Raw genomic sequence first — 18138 nt, forward strand, 5'->3', positions numbered from 1 at the left:
TGGCCCAGACACCCGGACCTGACCTGCTGATCTTGGCGACAGCTGAGCCCAGGACCTCGCTGAGTAGGAGGGCCGCCTTGCAGCTGGAGGAGGGGTGCCTGTCTCCGCCACAGGTCGGTGGCGCGAGGTGAGTGGCTCTGCGCAAGGGAGGCACGCAGAAGAGTGGAGGGGGTGCTGCGGCTGTCAGCGGTGCGGACAGGCCCCCGGACCTAAGGCGGCGTACTGTTGGGCGCCAGGGCACAGGGGGTTGCTCTAGCCATCGCACTCGGAGGTACAGGACGTATAAACCCGCAGCGGCCCGGAGAGGGAGACACTCGCCCCGCGCCTGGAGGGGGAACCCCCTCGGGGGAACCCCCCCCTGACCTGGTGTGGTGGGGGCCTGCACCCTGAGGTTGTGGGCGACCTGGTGTGCTACCAAGCGAGAAGAGGAGAGGCGCGACGGTGCTGAGTGCCTGTGACGACGCCGGAGATCAGAGGTGCCCTGAATTGCTGGAGGTTGGGACAGGCGCATACCTGCCTTGGCACTAGGCAACATGGTGCGAGGCGGCAGGAAGAAGGGCTTCGAAACACTGAAACTAGATGACCCAGGCCATCTCGTGGAGGAAGAGGCGCTGCCTACCGGCTCGGGGGGCCAGGCGTGCTCGCGTGACCCCTTATTGAGTGACATTATGCAGGCGATTGTAGCGTCGCGGGAAGCTATTGAAATGCGTATGGACACCATCGGTTCGGACCTGTCCCTCCTGAGAGACGACCATAGGAAGTTGAAGGAGCGGGTGACGTCCTCGGAGGCGACCCTGAAAGAACTGCCTGGCGACGTGACTACGCTGAGGGCTTCGCTGGCGGAAGTGGCGCAGAGGGTTCGAGTACTAGAGCTCAGAGCGGAGGACAGCGAAGGACGCTCTAGACGCAATAACCTGGAGGGCCGGGACGCGACTCCTACTTGGAGGGATGGCTGCGAACTGAAGTGGCTCCAGACGGACTCTCCCCGTTCTTTGCCCTAGATCGCGCCCACAGAGTCCCAGCGCGACCGCCTAAACCTGGTGGTCCGCCGCGCCCGATAGTGATGCGCCTCCTGCACTTCAGGGACCGGGACTGTATCCTCCAAAAGGCCAGGAACCTACCGGACCTGCGGATTGACAATAGCAAGATTATGATTTTCCCAGACTTCACGAGAGATGTACAAAAGCAACGGGCCTCTTTCACGGCGGTCAAGCGAAAATTGAGGTATTTGCAGCTGTCATATGCTATGCTGTTCCCGGCCAGGCTTAGGGTGGTCGCTGGGGACCACACCCACTTCTTTCATACACCGCAGGAGGCCTGGAACTGGCTGGACACTAGAGAGGAGTCAAGCACGGATGCTCCCCTGATGACTTCGCCTAGGAGGCGCTCTGCGGAGACGACACCAACAAAGACCTGGATCCCCGTCGGGATGGCAGCAGGAATGAGCTCAGGCGGTACTGGCGGTCGCGGCCATCAGCCAGGGGGACGCCAGCCCTTCCAGCAGTGCATCGGAGCTGTCAAAGAACAGTGCACTTAGTCCGGGCTCCAGCAGTGCACAGGACCTCTCAGAGGTGGACCTGCCGGTGGTGACTCCCCAAACAGCGGACGGAATCCTCAGCTGATGCGGCCTGGACGAGGCTGATCATATCTATAAGGTACTGGGTTGTGAGTAGCCGATGCCCCCAGAAGCTGGACGCTGGGGTAACCACCCCTCCTGAGACTTCCCACTGCAATGCCGGGGGGGGGGGGAACGAGCCGTGGGGGGGGGGGGTGCATCCTGAAGGTTCCAGGGAGAGGGGGTGGGAGCGGGGGGCTTCGGGCCTGTGGGGGTCGGCGTACTGGCCACCCTAACCCTCTACTGTTAAGATACACTAGCTTTACAAGAGTTTGGATGGGGTTTCCATGTTGGGGGTCTGTCCGGGTGAGTGGGAGTTGGGGGGGTTTGTTTGGATTGGCTGGAGGGGGACTGGGGGGGGACCTGGGCGTGTCGGAGAGGTCATCGCGAGGATGTGTGAAGCACGATGGGTACTGCAATGGGACCCGACCTAGACTACAAATGTCTCACGTGGAACGTCAGAGGGATGCACACTATGCACAGACGCCACAAGATCCACTCCTATCTGGTTAGACGGGGTATTCACTTTGCCTTCCTCCAGGAAACACACCTGTTAGCTAAGGAAGGGAAGGCACTGCAAAGAAGGTGGCGAGGACAGGTCTTTCATACTGGTTACTCTGCATATGCCAGGGGGGTGGCTATCTGGGAGCGGGCGGGGGTTCCGTTCCACTGCACACAACATCTAACTGACCCAGAGGGGCGGTATGTCATGGTGAGAGGCAAGCTGGATGGGAGGGACCTGACATTGGGTTGTATATATGCCCCGAATGTGGACCAATTGGCCTTTCTTTCACTGCTGTCCAACAGGCTGGCCCCTTTCCTGGTGGAACCCTTGCTCCTGGGAGGAGACTTTAATAGTGTTACTGACACTGCGCTGGACAGATCGCACCCCCCTCTTCCAAATGCACCGACTGGCAGACTGGCGCTTGCGCGTTCTGTAGGAGAGTAGGGTCTGCAATCCTATGATCACCCAGATTTTTTGCTTTTGTTTCACTGGTTTACGACTTTCTATGGCTGTGGGCCTGCCAATCAGACCCACAGCCTAGCTGTTCTCTCACTAAATTGACATGTGTACCTTAGGTGCATTATCCAATTGGTACTGGGCCACCTTATCAGACCCTGTAACTCAGGGCATAGGTGAACCCAGGGCCTACCAGGGGCTGAAGCATGTATTATGCCACCCCTGGCAGGCCATCTAAATCTGACACAACTGGCTGCACGACAGCTGGGGCAAGGTGGTGTAATCACCCTTTGCTTTAGATATAGTATACCTATATCTAACCCTAAAAATGGACACACAGATTCCTATCAGTCACTCCTATGGCAGGCCTTGACAATCCTGAAGGCAGAGTGCTTGGAAGCGTGTGAGATGGTGCTCTGGCATGAGCTGAGCCTGTTTGCAGCTTGCGGAACCAAGTCCTAATAGCTGTTCCATGATAACGCATACCATATACTCTTAAGTGCATTATAATCCTCGCGGTTAAATGCTATCTCTGGTATCGCTTTATCAAAACATGTCGAGTAAGGTGTCATACGAATTGGAATACTAACCCCTCGCCAATTCTGGCGACGGGGTTAGCATTCCACCCTTGTAGAGGGACACGACATGTATGTAACTGTGAACCCCGGTTAAAGTTAACTCAAGCCTCAGCATCACAAAATGGATGCTGCCACCACAGACATGAGTCTGACCCCCTGCAGCTGGGAGTCCTTCCAGCGAGGGGAGCTTGGACAAAGGGTTTCCTGTCGGGGGCGGTGCTAGCACCATCCCAGACAGGGTTTTGTGTATCCTGGGTAGGCAGGGCTTTATAGGAAGGTGACTGCAAGTGGCACCCCGGTGCTCACTACGTATCTGCCGGCTAGAACCAGTTCCAGGGGCACACCAGCCCCTGGCCTGGGGAAAGTCCGGCATGGGAGAGGGGTGTAACCACCCCCCTTCCTGGTCCCACCCCTAGGGCAGGACCTAGTCGCGTACCCACCCCTTTCTTTAGGATAAAGGCAGGAGCGGGGACCCTTCCAAATTAGATCATCTTTGAATCAAGAAACTACTTTCTACGAAAGGAACTCTCGACTTCTTCTCAAGATTTCTCCCTTGTGGCTAAGGAGTAGTCACCCTGCATCCGCAGGCACCATCTAAGAACTCTGCGGTTTGCTGCACGTCCTTCCTCCGGAATCCGACTGACCAGCTCGACGAGACCCGGCTTCCCTGGCACTTCTGACCTCTACCTACCTCTACAGCTAAGCTGAGAACCGTAGGTGCGACGAGACCTCGAGGGACCGGCCATCATCAGAACTGCACGACTTCTATCCAGCACGACCACCGAGGGATCCTCTGGTGAGTGCTTTGGGGTCCGAGAAGCCCCGACCCTGAGTAGCTCCAGCACCGAAGACCAGCCCCCCAGCATCCACGAGATCTGCGTGGGGCCCTTCTGCTTTTTGGCTGCTCACCGCGTTGTCTGGCTACTAGCCCACTGGCTTGTGGCCTTCCCGACGACGATCAACGACGACAACACTGCTGGTCTGGTTGCTCCAGACTGGCCCTTGCTCCCTTCCAAAAGAGGAGCACCCTGGACCCTCCTGGTCCACTCCAGACGCCATTTTAGGTGGGCTTGGGCTTGAATTTGCCAAGACTTGTTGCCCCAATCCTGGGTCCAGCGACGTCGACAGCATCAACCATCGTGGGACAGCTCGCACCTCCATCCTGGTCGCCGACAACGCCTCCTGGTCCGTGAGACTGCAGAGCCCAGCGTCGCCCACTCACCTGGTCAAGTCAAGTCAAGTCAAGTGATTTATATAGCGCGCTACATACCCAGAGGGTCTCAAGACGCTTGAGGAAGGGTGGGGAATTACTTGTCGAATATCCAGGTTTTAAGTTGCTTCCTGAATGTAAGGTGGTTCTGAGTGAGGCGAAGGTGAGTGGGAAGTGAGTTCCAGGTTTTAGCTGCCAGGTAGGAGAAGGATCTGCCTCCCATGGTGGTTTTGTTGATGTGAGGTACAGTTGCAAGGGCTTGGTTGGAGGATCGTAGGTGGCGGGAGGGGGTGTAGAAGGAAAGTCGTGAGTTGAGGCATTCGGGTCCAAGTTCGTAGAGTGCTTTGTGTGCGTGGGTTAGGAGGCGGAAAGTAATCCTCTTGTTAACGGGGAGCCAGTGGAGGTTTTTCAGGTGTCCAGAGATGTGGTCTTTACGCGGGATGTCTAGTATGAGTCTGGCTGAGGCGTTCTGGATGCGTTGGAGTTTTTTCTGGAGTTTTGCGGTGGTACCGGCGTATAGGGTGTTTCCGTAGTCCAGGCGGCTCGTGACCAGTGCGTGGGTGACCGTTTTTCTAGTTTCGGTGGGGATCCAGCTAAATGTTTTTTTGAGCATGCGAAGAATATTAAAGCAAGAAGATGAGACGGTGTTGACTTGTCTGTTCATAGAGAGTGAGGAGTCCAGGATGACGCCTAGGTTCCGTGCGTGGTCCGTCGGGATGGGTGCTTTTCCAAGGGCCTCTGGCCACCAAGAGTCATCTCAGGCGGAGGGGGAGGTACCAAGGATAAGGACTTCAGTTTTGTCAGAGTTCAGTTTTAGACGGCTGTACTTCATCCACTCGGCTACTTCTTTCATTCCTTCATGTAGGTTGGTTTTGGCGGTGTTGGGGTCTTTGGTGAGTGATAGTATCAGTTGAGTGTCATCAGCGTAGGAGATCATGTTGAGGTTGTGTTGGCGTGCGATGGCCGCGAGGGGGCTCATGTATACGTTGAAGAGGGTGGGACTGAGTGAAGATCCTTGTGGCACGCCGCAGATGACTTTGGTAGCTTCTGATTTGAATGGTGGAAGGCGGACTCTCTGAGTTCTTCCGGCAAGGAACGAGGTGATCCATTCCAGTGCTTTTCCTTGGATTCCGATGTTTCTGAGGCGTTGTATTAGGGTGCTATGACAAACTGTGTCAAAGGCTGCGGAGAGGTCGAGGAGGATGAGGGCGACTGTGTCTCCGTTGTCTAGCAGAGTTCGAATGTCGTCTGTTGCTGCGATGAGTGCGGTCTCAGTGCTGTGTTTGGCTCGGAAGCCGGACTGTGAGGAGTCGAGGGATTTGTTGGTTTCGAGGAAGGCGGCGAGCTGGTTGTTGATAGCTTTCTCAATGACTTTGGCCGGGAATGGAAGGAGCGAGATAGGGCGGTAGTTTTTGAGTTCGGTGGGGTCTGCTGTGGGTTTCTTCAGAAGGGCGCTGAGTTCGGCATGTTTCCAACTTTCCGGGAAGGTGGCGGAGTTGAGGGAGCAGTTGATGACGTCTCGGAGGTGCGGTGCTATAATGGAGTCTGCTTTGTTAAAGATGTGGTGAGGGCATGGGTCTGTGGGGGATCCTGAGTGGATAGAGTTCATCAGGCGGATGGTGTCCTCAGTGGAGATTGGGTTCCAGTCATTGAGGATGTTCAAGGGGGGTGGGGGTCCTGCAGAGGGTTGTGTGGGTTGGTCTTCGGGTCGGTTGTCGAAGCTGTTGTGGATGTCTGCAATCTTGTTGTGGAAGAATGAGGCTAGGGAGTCGCAGAGGGCTTGAGAGGGGGTGATGTCGTTGGAGTTGGCTGAGGGGTTGGTAAATTCCTTGACGATGTTGAATAATTCCTTGCTGTTGTGGGCGTTGCTATCTAGACGGTCCTTGAAAGCGGCTTTCTTGGCATTCCTGATCAGTTGGTGGTGTATGCGGGTGGCGTTTTTGAAGGCGTCCTTGGTGCTGGTGTTTGCGTCTTTTTTCCAGGCCTTCTCAAGGGAGCGACAGAGTTTCTTAGATTTCTTAAGATCATCGTTGAACCAGGAGGCCTTCTTGCTGCCTAGTTTGATTTGACGTTTTTTCAGCGGTGCTAGGATATCGGCGCTGTTGGATAGCCATTGGGTGAGGTTAATGGCTGCTTGGTCGGGGTTTGAGGAGTGGGCAGGGGGGTTTTGAAGAAGCGATGAGGAGATCTGGTCGATGGTGATTTTGTTCCAGTTTCTTCGCAGAGTGGGTTGAGGATGGTTGTTGGTTGTGGTCTTGTTGTAGGTAAAGTGAACGCAGCTGTGGTCCGTCCAAAGGAGAGCTGTGGTGTGGCTGAAGGAGACATGTTTGCTGGAGGTGAAGATAGGGTCGAGTGTGTGACCTGCGATGTGGGTGGGGGTAATGACAAGTTGTTTAAGTCCGAGGTTGGCGAGATTGTCCAGAAGGGTGGTGGCGTTGCGGTCGTTGTTCTTTTCAAGGTGAAAATTGAGGTCTCCCAAAAGAATGTAATCCTCGGAGGGGAGGGCGTGTGGGGTGATGAAGTCCGTGATGTCCTCACTGAATTGCGCACGGGGTCCTGGTGGCCGGTAGAGGAGGGTGCCTCTGAGTGTGGTCTTGGGGTCGATGTGGATCTGGAAGTGAAGGTGTTCGGTGTTGGCGAGATTGATGTCTGAGCTGGTTGAGATGCGGATGGATTTCTTATGGACGATGGCGATGCCTCCTCCTGTTTGGTCGGCCGGTCCTTACGGATGATCTTATAGCCTTCCGGGATGGCAATGGTGATGTCTGGGGCTGATGTGGAGTTCATCCATGTTTCTGTTAGGAAGGCGACATCTGGAGAGATGGTGTCTAGTAGATTCCAGAGGTCGATGGCGTGTTTGTGGACCGAGCGGGTGTTGAGCAGGATGCATTGTAGGAGGTTGGTGTCGGGTATCTGTTTTGTGTTCGTGGATGAGAAGTCGTTATTGGTGCCGTCAAACTTGCACGAGTGGCAAGAGAAGGGTCCATGGATGTGTCCGGGAGCGGCTTGGACGCAGTTGGGGAGTCGGCCGGGGTTTAGGGCTGAGAGGGTGGAGGCGTCGTATGAAATGCGGGTGGGGTGGGGGGTACGAGGGCCAGGGGGTCTGGCGCTGGGCGCGGGCCAGGCGCGGACGGGCGTAGACGGGCTTACCTTTGGCGCACCTTCAGCGCGCATAGGGCGCGATCGCTGCGCGTGAATGCTGCGCGCTGTGTGACTGTCATAAGTGGATGGTGGGGGGGCGGAGCAAGGGAGGGGCGGCTGGGAGGCGGGCTGGATGTGCTGCTTCAGGCACAACAAACAAAATGGTGGGGAAAACGAAACTGAGCCTGGGCGAGATTGGGGCACAGGGAGGAGGGACGCTGAGGGCAATGGCACCGGCACAAACAGAAAATAATTCTTCAATTCCCAAGCAACACCAATACAATCTGCGCGCTAGCTGCAAATGCAGAACCAGAAGATTACAGATGACACGAAGTGCACGCTAGCAGAATGTTATTTAAAGACCCAAAAGTGCACGTTTTCAAGGCGCCAGCAGTGGCAAGCAAAACAAAGCAGCAAAATCAGGCAGGCGTATAGCGCTACGATACCGATTTTCAGCTCAGCAAAGCGCTATGGCAGTCAGGCAGGGGCAATTGGAGCGACCGCTTCCTGCGGAGTAGGAGAGGTCACAGGGGATCAGCAGGCAGGCGAGCCTTCTCAGTCCGTGGGAGGGAGGGGCGGCTGGGAGGCGGGAGGCGGGCTGGATGTGCTGCTTCAGGCACAACAAACAAAATGGTGGGGAAAACGAAACTGAGCCTGGGCGAGATTGGGGCACAGGGAGGAGGGACGCTGAGGGCAATGGCACCGGCACAAACAGAAAATAATTCTTCAATTCCCAAGCAACACCAATACAATCTGCGCGCTAGCTGCAAATGCAGAACCAGAAGATTACAGATGACACGAAGTGCACGCTAGCAGAATGTTATTTAAAGACCCAAAAGTGCACGTTTTCAAGGCGCCAGCAGTGGCAAGCAAAACAAAGCGGCAAAATCAGGCAGGCGTATAGCGCTACGATACCGATTTTCAGCTCAGCAAAGCGCTATGGCAGTCAGGCAGGGGCAATTGGAGCGACCGCTTCCATCCGGTGCCCTCCTGGTGCCATCTGATCACTGGCTAGTGGTCAAGAACTTGGTCCCCTCTGCTTTCAGGTGTCATCCATCTTCGATCCAGGCTTGGATCACTTCGAACAATCTTCCCTGGTCGCCTGCCAGCAACTCTTTCTTCAGGCTCCTGGTTCGTCAACGAGGATTCCCGACGTCTTTTCAGACCTATGCAGCCGCAGCCCCTGGGCTAGGTAACTTCGGCATTTCGGTGCCCCAGCATAGCCTCACTATCCAAGGGTCCAGATCCACTGTCGTTTTTGACCTACCTTATCGGGTTCGCCCGAGAACACTAACTTTGCTTTTACTACCTCCCATAGACTTTGTCCCGCATCCCGCGTGAGAGTTCACACTCTGCACCCGAGTCCCCTAGGCCTCCTACTAGTAATCTGAAGGTTCAGTAACGTAGTCCTAGCGATTCCAAAGCCTATTAGTCCAGTACTTACTTGCTAGTAATTTCGCATTCCACTTTCATAGTATATGGTTTTTCGTGCCCCTCGGGCATTTGTGTAAATTGTGCAACTTAAAGTATTTTCGTATGAGTTTTGTTGTGTGCTTAGTACCCTGTCCTCATAAAGAGTACAGGGCTGTTGTGATCTAAAAAAATACACTGTTTATTTTCATAACACTTGTGTGGTGTCCTTTCACTTGGTGTTCAAGGGGTATATGTGATGGTATAACAGCTGGCTTAACACGCCCTCTAGAGTTTAGCCCGAAGACTGCTCTTGTCCATGCTACTAGGATAGCTGGTCTATCGGTTGACTTACAACCAATCACCATAAGGGTTGTTTGGACTGATACATAGTGATCACTAGAATAGTGAACACTGAATATCAGGCCAACTGCTCACATTGGTGGCAGCGGTGGGATTTGAGCTTGCTGTTGTTTTACCACACGTATCCTAAGAATATCTTTGTGAAAGATCACATAAGGTAAGGTACATATAACTTAGCTTAGAATACTCTGAGTTCTACTGAACCAGCTGTTGTAGTTTAACAAGGCCTAGCACACCTTGACTACAACTCTTAGCAAGGGATCAGAAGGCAAACAAATAGTGTAGGTAGGTGCATCACTTACACCACACTAGAAGCATGTCTAACCTCGGGGAGTCTTCAGAGACCCCTCTCGTGGTTGTGGACCCTCCACAGGTCCCTTCCAGATATGCTGCACTTAGCTTCCAGGAGATGAGACAAGTGTGTACCTCCAGGAAACTAAGACAGGGTTCAAACCCTACCATTCCTTTTCTGATTGGTCTCTTAGAGACTTATGATGCTAGGAGGGCTGCTAACACAGATCCTTCTCATCCAGAAGGGAATATGCCCACCTTACAGGGTCCCTTTGATAACCATGACCATCCCCTCCAGGAGGCAGATGATGCTGAGGATGAGGATGAGGATGAGTTGTCAGGGGAGGAGGCAGACAAAGGTCAGGTAGAAGTCAGTAGACTCACTAGGACTAACTTAAGTAGGCATGAGAATGGATTTGGGGGACCCCCAGGGCCACTCTCAGGCAGACTTAACATTGGGAATGGACGAGATAGGTCTCTATCTAGAGGCTCTAACAGATCCATTCGAACCAATGGCTCTCAGACCTCTTCTCGTAGAGGGATGTCATCCCCTAAGAGAAGGGAGCATGAAGCTAAGATGAGGGAAGACACTCTGAGGATTGAAAGGGAAGAACTTGCCCTGGCCAAAGAGAGGCTTGCCTTTGCTAGAGAGCAAAAGTTAAGTGGACTAGATTCCACTGGTGGCAGAATTCCCCCAAGGGAAAACAGGAGTTTAGATACTAGACACCTGAGTAAGATAGTGCCCCCCTTTAAACAAGGGGATGATATCCACAAATGGATAACTGCTTTGGAGAGGGCTTGCACTGTACAGTGTGTCCCCCAGAGTCAGTGGGCAGCTATCTTGTGGCTCTCCTTTGAAGGTAAAGGTAGAGACAAGCTCCTCACTACTAGAGCTGAGGATGCTAATGATTACCAAGTCCTGAAAAATACACTGATAGATGGGTTTGGCCTAACCACTGAGCAGTACAGGTTGCTGTTCAGGGATACCCAGAAAACTCAGTCTCAGGATTGGTCTGACTTTGTAGATTGTGCCACTAAGGCTTTGGAGGGCTGGTTGCTGGGCAGTAAGGTTACTGATTATACAGGATTGTACAATCTGATCATGAGGGAACAGATTTTAAACAATTGTCAGAACCAGTTGTTGCATCAGCACCTTGTTGACTCAGATCTGACCTCTCCCCAAGAATTGGGAAAGAAGGCAGACAGATGGGTCAGAACAAGGGTTAAGCAGAACCAGGGCCAGAACCAGGGTGGTCAGAAGAAAGCAGACCAGAAGGGTAAAGATACTAAAGGTGAACAAAATGACCAGAAGTCTTCAACAGGTCCCCAACAATCCAAAGAGGGTGGGGGTCAGGCTTCCCAGAAGAAGAAGACTCAAGAAGGCCAGTCAAAAAGGTGGTGCCAATACTGTAAAGGTAAAACTCACTGGTTTAGGGAGTGCACCAAGAAAGGAGGGCAAACTCCTGCCACTGCAGCCCCTAAGGCAACTGCACCCCCTAGTACAGTCGGCAGTGGTAGTGCACCTCCCAAGGGATTAGTTGGGTTAACCTTGGGTTCTGAGGGGTATGACAACTTAGTTGGCACACTCACTCAGGCTGTCCTTGTCTGTACAGGGGATATGGATATGTCCCCTGATGTCAGTCCCAATACTTTGGGCAAATACAGGCAGACACCTTTGATAAATGGCAAAATGGCTCAGGCCTATAGGGACACTTGTGCCAGTGTCACAATGGTGACACCTAACTTTGTGGACCCTGGACAGATCATGCCAGGTACAGATTTCCTGGTGACCAATGCCAGCAACGTCACTACCAGTCATAGTATGGCGATTGTTGCTTTCTCCTGGGGAGGGGTAAATGGCCAGAAAAAGGTTGTAGTTAGTTCAGACCTCCCAGTGGATTGTTTGTTGGGCAATGATTTGGAGTCATCACAATGGTCAGAAGTGGAGCAGAGGACTCACATGGAGATGTTAGGCTTGCCAGCACATGTGCTTGCTGTGACTAGGTCACAGGCCAGAAGATGCCCCACTCAACAGGTGCTGGATCCTGGAATAATGGACCAGACACCATCCAAGAAGAAGAGCAGTAGGGTTAAGGCATTGCCTTCCTCCTTGCCCCAGGTTGAGGATCAAGTCTCAGAGGAGGCTGACCTACAGGAGCTGAGGGAAACTGAGCCTAAAGAATTTGAACTTGATCAAGTTGAATTTCTGGGCTCAGGGGGACCCTCCTGAGCAGACCTGGGGAAGGAACAGTTAGACTGCCCTTCTCTTGAACCCCTCAGACAGCAGGCTGCTGCTGAGGCTGCAGGGAACGCCACAGGTGCCCACAAGGTATACTGGGAAGATGGACTTCTATACTCTGAGTCAAGAGACCCCAAGCCTGGTGCAACCAGGAGGCTGGTCATCCCCTTGTCTCTGAGAGGTTTCCTTCTCACCTTGGCCCATGAGATTCCCCTTGCAGGTCACTTAGGCCAGAACAAGACTTGGGACAGAATTGTCTCACACTTTCACTGGCCTCACATGAATGAAGATACCAAGGAGTTTTGTCGCTCCTGTGTCACTTGCCAAGCCAGTGGTAAGTCAGGTGGCACTACAAAGGCCCCCCTTATACCAATGCCTGTGGTGGGGGTGCCCTTTGAAAGGGTGGGGATTGACATTGTTGGACCAATGGAACCCCAGACAGCATCAGGGCACAAGTTTATACTGGTGGTGGTGGACCATGCCACCAGGTATCCTGAAGCTATTCCCCTTAGGACCACTACAGCACCTGTTGTGGCAAGAGCCCTTAGTTGGAGTGTTCTCCAGAGTGGGCTTCCCTAAGGAGGTTGTCTCTGACAGGGGTGCAAACTTCATGTCAAGCTACTTAACTGCTATGTGGAAGGAATGTGGTGTCAACTACAAGTTCACTACACCCTATCATCCACAATGCAATGGGCTTGTTGAAAGGTTCAACAGGACCCTAAAAGGGATGATTCATGGACTACCTGAAAAGCTCAGGCGTAGATGGGATGTCCTGATACCCTGCCTTTTATTTGCTTATAGAGAAGTCCCACAAAAGGGGGTTGGCTACAGCCCTTTTGAACTTTTGTATGGACATCCTGTAAGAGGACCCCTGTGTTTGGTGAAGGAAGGATGGGAGAGACCTCTCAAAAAGCCTGCAACCAGCATAGTGGACTATGTACTTGTTCTCCGATCCAGGATGGCTGAGTATATGGAAAAGGCATCTGAAAACCTTAAGGCCAGTCAAGAACTCCAAAAAGCTTGGCATGATCAAAAGGCTGTCCTGACTGTGTATCAGCCTGGACAGAAGGTGTGGGTGTTGGAGCCAGTGGCCCCAGCAGCACTCAAAGACAAATGGTCTGGGCCCCACACAATTCTTGAGCAAAAGGGAGAGGTCACCTACCTGGTGGACCTTGGGACTCCCAGGAGCCCCCACAGGGTGCTCCATGTCAACAGGCTCAAAGCATATGTCGACAGGAAGGACATGAGCTTGCTCATGGCCATAGATGAGGGACAGGAGGAAGAGAGTGACCCACTCCCAGACCTGCTCACTCAGAATCCTGATGATGGATCAGTAGATGGTGTTGTCTTTTGTGGCAGCCTCTCTGAGCATCAACAGAAGGATTGTAAACAAGTTCTTCAATCCTTCAGGCATATGTTCTCTCTAACACCCAGTCAAACCAATTGGTGTACCCATGAGGTTGACACTGGTGACAGTTTGCCAGTTAAGAGTAAAATCTACAGGCAGCCTGATCATGTTAGAGACTGCATCAAAACAGAAGTGCAAAAAATGTTGGAGTTGGGAGTCATTGAACCCTCAGATAGCCCTTGGGCTAGTCCAGTAGTTCTAGTGCCAAAGCCTCACACCCAGGGTGGTAAGAAAGAGATGAGGTTTTGCGTAGACTACAGAGGTCTCAATGCAGTCACTAAGACTGATGCCCACCCAATACCAAGGGCAGATGAACTTATAGATAGATTGGCTTCTGCCAACTACTTAAGTACATTTGACCTGACAGCTGGGTATTGGCAAATCAGGTTAGCTGAGGATGCCAAGCCCAAGACAGCATTTTCAACCCCTGGTGGGCATTATCAATTTGTGGTAATGCCCTTTGGTTTGAAGAATGCACCTGCCACCTTCCAAAGGCTGGTGAATCATGTTCTCACTGGGCTGGATGACTTCTGTGCAGCATATCTTGATGATATAGCTGTCTTTAGCTCCACCTGGGAGGATCACCTGGTCCACCTGAGGAAAGTGTTAGAGGCACTGCAAGCAGCAGGTCTCACTATCAAGGCCACAAAGTGCCAGATAGGGCAGACACAGGTTGTATACTTGGGCCACCTTGTAGGTGGAGGCCAAGTTCAGCCACTGGAGAGCAAGATACAGTCAATCAGGGACTGGGCTCCTCCAACCACCCAGACTCAGGTTCGAGCTTTCTTGGGCCTGACTGGTTACTACAGAAAGTTTGTCAGGAATTATGGATCAATTGTGACTCCACTTAATGAACTGACAAGTAAGAAAATGCCAAAAAGGTTCAGTGGACAGCAGGCTGTCAAAAAGCATTCGATGACCTAAAGCAGGCCATGTGCACAGCACCTATCCTCAAGAGTCCAGACTACTCCAAACCATTCATTGTCCAAACAGATGCTTCTGAGTTGGGTGTGGGAGCTGTTCTATCTCAACTGAATTTTGATGGTAATGACCAGCCCATTGCTTTTATAAGCAGAAGGCTGAACCCCAGAGAGAAAAATTGGTCAGCTATTGAGAGGGAGGCCTTTGCTGTGGTTTGGGCCCTGAGGAAACTGAGGCCATACTTGTTTGGCACTCATTTCAAGATTCAGACCGACCATAAGCCCCTCTTGTGGCTAAATCAGATGAAGGGTGAAAACCCCAAACTGCTTAGGTGGTCCATTTCCCTACAGGGGATGGATTTTACAGTGGAGCATAGACCTGGCACTGATCATGGCAATGCAGATGGGCTCTCCAGGTATTTCCACTTAGAGCAAGAAGACTCACCTGGTCAAGGTTAGTTTATTGTCCCAAAGTTTGGGGGGGGGGGGGGGTCATGTAGGAGAGTAGGGTCTGCAATCCTATGATCACCCAGATATTTTTTGCTTTTGTTTCACTGGTTTACGACTTTCTCTGGCTGTGGGCCTGCCAATCAGACCCACAGCCTAGCTGTTCTCTCACTAAATTGACATGCGTACCTTAGGTGCATTATCCAATTGGTACTGGGCCTCCTTATCAGACCCTGTAACTCAGGGCATAGGTGTACCCAGGGCCTACCGGGGCTGAAGCATGTATTATGCCACCCCTGGCTGGCCATCTAAATCTGACACAACTGGCTGCACGACAGCTGGGGCAAGGTGGTGTAATCACCCTTTGCTTTAGATATAGTATACCTATATCTAACCCTAAAAATGGACACACAGATTCCTATCAGTCACTCCTATGGCAGGCCTTGACAATCCTGAAGGCAGAGTGCTTGGAAGCGTGTGAGATGGTGCTCTGGCATGAGCTGAGCCCGTTTGCAGCTTGCGGAACCAAGTCCTAATATCTGTTCCATGATAACGCATACCATATACTCTTAAGTGCATTATAATCCTCGCGGTTAAATGCTATCTCTGGTATCGCTTTATCAAAACATGTCGAGTAAGGTGTCATACGAATTGGAATACTAACTCCTCGCCAATTCTGGTGACGGGGTTAGCATTCCACCCTTCTAGAGGGACACGACATGTATGTAACTGTGAACACCGGTTAAAGTTAACTCAAGCCTCAGCATCACAAAATGGATGCTGCCACCACAGACACGAGTCTGACCCCCTGCAGCTGGGAGTCCTTCCAGCGAGGGGAGCTTGGACAAAGGGTTTCCTGTCGGGGGCGGTGCTAGCACCATCCCAGACAGGGTTTTGTGTACCTGGGTAGGCAGGGCTTTACAGGAAGGTGACTGCAAGTGGCACCCCGGTACTCACTACGCATCTGCCGGCTAGAACCAGTTCCAGGGGCACACCAGCCCCTGGCCTGGGGAAAGTACGGCATGGGAGAGGGGTGTAACCACCCCCTTCCTGGTCCCACCCCTAGGGCAGGACCTAGTCGCGTACCCACCCCTTTCTTTAGGATAAAGGCAGGAGCGGGGACCCTTCCAAATTAGATCATCTTTGAATCAAGAAACTACTTTCTACGAAAGGAACTCGCAACTTCTTCTCAAGATTTCTCCCTTGTGGCTAAGGAGTAGTCACCCTGCATCCGCAGGCACCATCTAAGAACTCTGCGGTTTTCTGCACGTCCTTCCTCCGGAATCCGACTGACCAGCTCGACGAGACCCGGCTTCCCTGGCACCTCTGACCTCTACCTACCTCTACAGCTAAGCTGAGAACCGTAGGTGCGACAAGACCTCGAGGGACCGGCCATCATCAGAACTGCACAACTTCTATCCAGCACGACCACCGAGGGATCCTCTGGTGAGTGCTTTGGGGTCCGAGAAGCCCCGACCCTGAGCAGCTCCAGCACCGAAGACCAGCCCCCCAGCATCCACGAGATCTGCGTGGGGCCCTTCTGCTTTTTGGCTGCTCACCGCGTTGTCTGGCTACTAGCCCGCTGGCTTGTGGCCTTCCCGACGACGATCAACGACGACAACACTGCTGGTCTGGTTGCTCCAGACTGGCCCTTGCTCCCTTCCAAAAGAGGAGCAACCCGGACCCTCCTGGTCCACTCCAGACGCCATTTTAGGTCCACCGCGTGGGCTTGAATTTGCCAAGACTTGTTGCCCCAATCCTGGGTCCAGCGACGTCGACAGCATCAACCATCGTGGGACAGCTCGCACCTCCATCCTTGTCGCCGACAACGCCTCCTGGTCCGTGAGACTGCAGAGCCCAGCGTCGCCCACTCACCTGGTCGAGGTGACTACCATCCGGTGCCCTCCTGGTGCCATCTGATCACTGGCTAGTGGTCAAGAACTTGGTCCCCTCTGCTTTCAGGTGTCATCCATCTTCGATCCAGGCTTGGATCACTTCGAACAATCTTCCCTGGTCGCCTGCCAGCAACTCTTTCTTCAGGCTCCTGGTTCGTCAACGAGGATTCCCGACGTCTTTTCAGACCTATGCAGCCGCAGCCCCTGGGCTAGGTAACTTCGGCATTTCGGTGCCCCAGCATAGCCTCACTATCCAAGGGTCCAGATCCACTGTCAGTTTCGACCTACCTTATCGGGTTCGCCCGAGAACACTAACTTTGCTTTTACTAGCTCCCATAGACTTTGTCCCGCATCCCGCGTGAGAGTGCACACTCTGCACCCGAGTCCCCTAGGCCTCCTACTAGTAATCTGAAGATTCAGTAACGTAGTCCTAGCGATTCCAAAGCCTATTAGTCCAGTACTTACCTGCTAGTAATTTCGCATTCCACTTTCATAGTATATGGTTTTTCGTGCCCCTCGGGCATTTGTGTAAATTGTGCAACTTAAAGTATTTTCGTAAGAGTTTTGTTGTGTGCTTAGTACCCTGTCCTCATAAAGAGTACAGGGCTGTTGTGATCTAAATAAATACACTGTTTATTTTCATAACACTTGTGTGGTGTCCTTTCACTTGGTGTTCAAGGGGTATATGTGATGGTATAACAGCTGGCTTAACACGCCCTCTAGAGTTTAGCCCGAAGACTGCTCTTGTCCATGCTACTAGGATAGCTGGTCTATCGGTTGACTTACAACCAATCACCATAAGGGTTGTTTGGACTGATACATAGTGATCACTAGAATAGTGAACACTGAATATCAGGCCAACTTCTCACACGTTCCACTTGGCAATCACAATGGAATCTGGTTGACTCGTGGAGAGCCGGCCATCCATCAGATCGGGACTACTCGTTCTTTTCCGCTCTTCATGAGCTGCACGTCCGCATTGATACCTTCCTGAGTTCCCGGGACGTGCATGCGGAGGTGTGCCACAGCGAGTATCTCACGCGCACGATCCCCGATCATAACCCGCTCCTGTTGCACTTGCGCTGGTCGCAGTGCCGCCCCCGAGTTCCGGCCTGGAAGCTGCGCCCGGAAGCGCTGGATGACCAGCTTTTCCGTACCACGATAGCCTCGAGGACTACTTCCAGGTCAACGCGGGCTCTGCGGGCTCAGCCACAATTGAATGGGATGCCTTTAAGACGGTGGTACGGGGGCAATGCATCGCGGCGGCGTCGGGCGTTCGGAAAACTCTGTTGGCCGACATTACGCGGGAGGACGAGAAACTCCGAGCTTTGTAACGAGCGCGACCTGAGCGTCGAGACACTCAGGAGGCTCTACTGGAGGCGCGGGAACTACTGGCGGCGATGGTGGAGAGGTTACGGTGCTTCGACTACAAGGCCTACCTCACTCAGGCGCACTCGGAGCGTGATAAGTCAGGAGCTCTCTTGGCCTGGTTGGCCAATCCAGCGCGACGAAGTTCGGTCATCCTCGAGCTCAGAGACCACTCGGGTGCGGCGCGCTTTGACCAGCAAGGGATTAATGGGATTTTCTATGACTACTACACGGAGCTCTACCGTAGCAGGATCCTACCACCGGAAGACGCTTTCCGGGGTTTCCTGGAGGG

This window comes from Lissotriton vulgaris, chromosome 5 (assembly GCF_964263255.1).
Source record: "Lissotriton vulgaris chromosome 5, aLisVul1.2, whole genome shotgun sequence".
NCBI lineage: Eukaryota > Metazoa > Chordata > Amphibia > Caudata > Salamandridae > Lissotriton > Lissotriton vulgaris.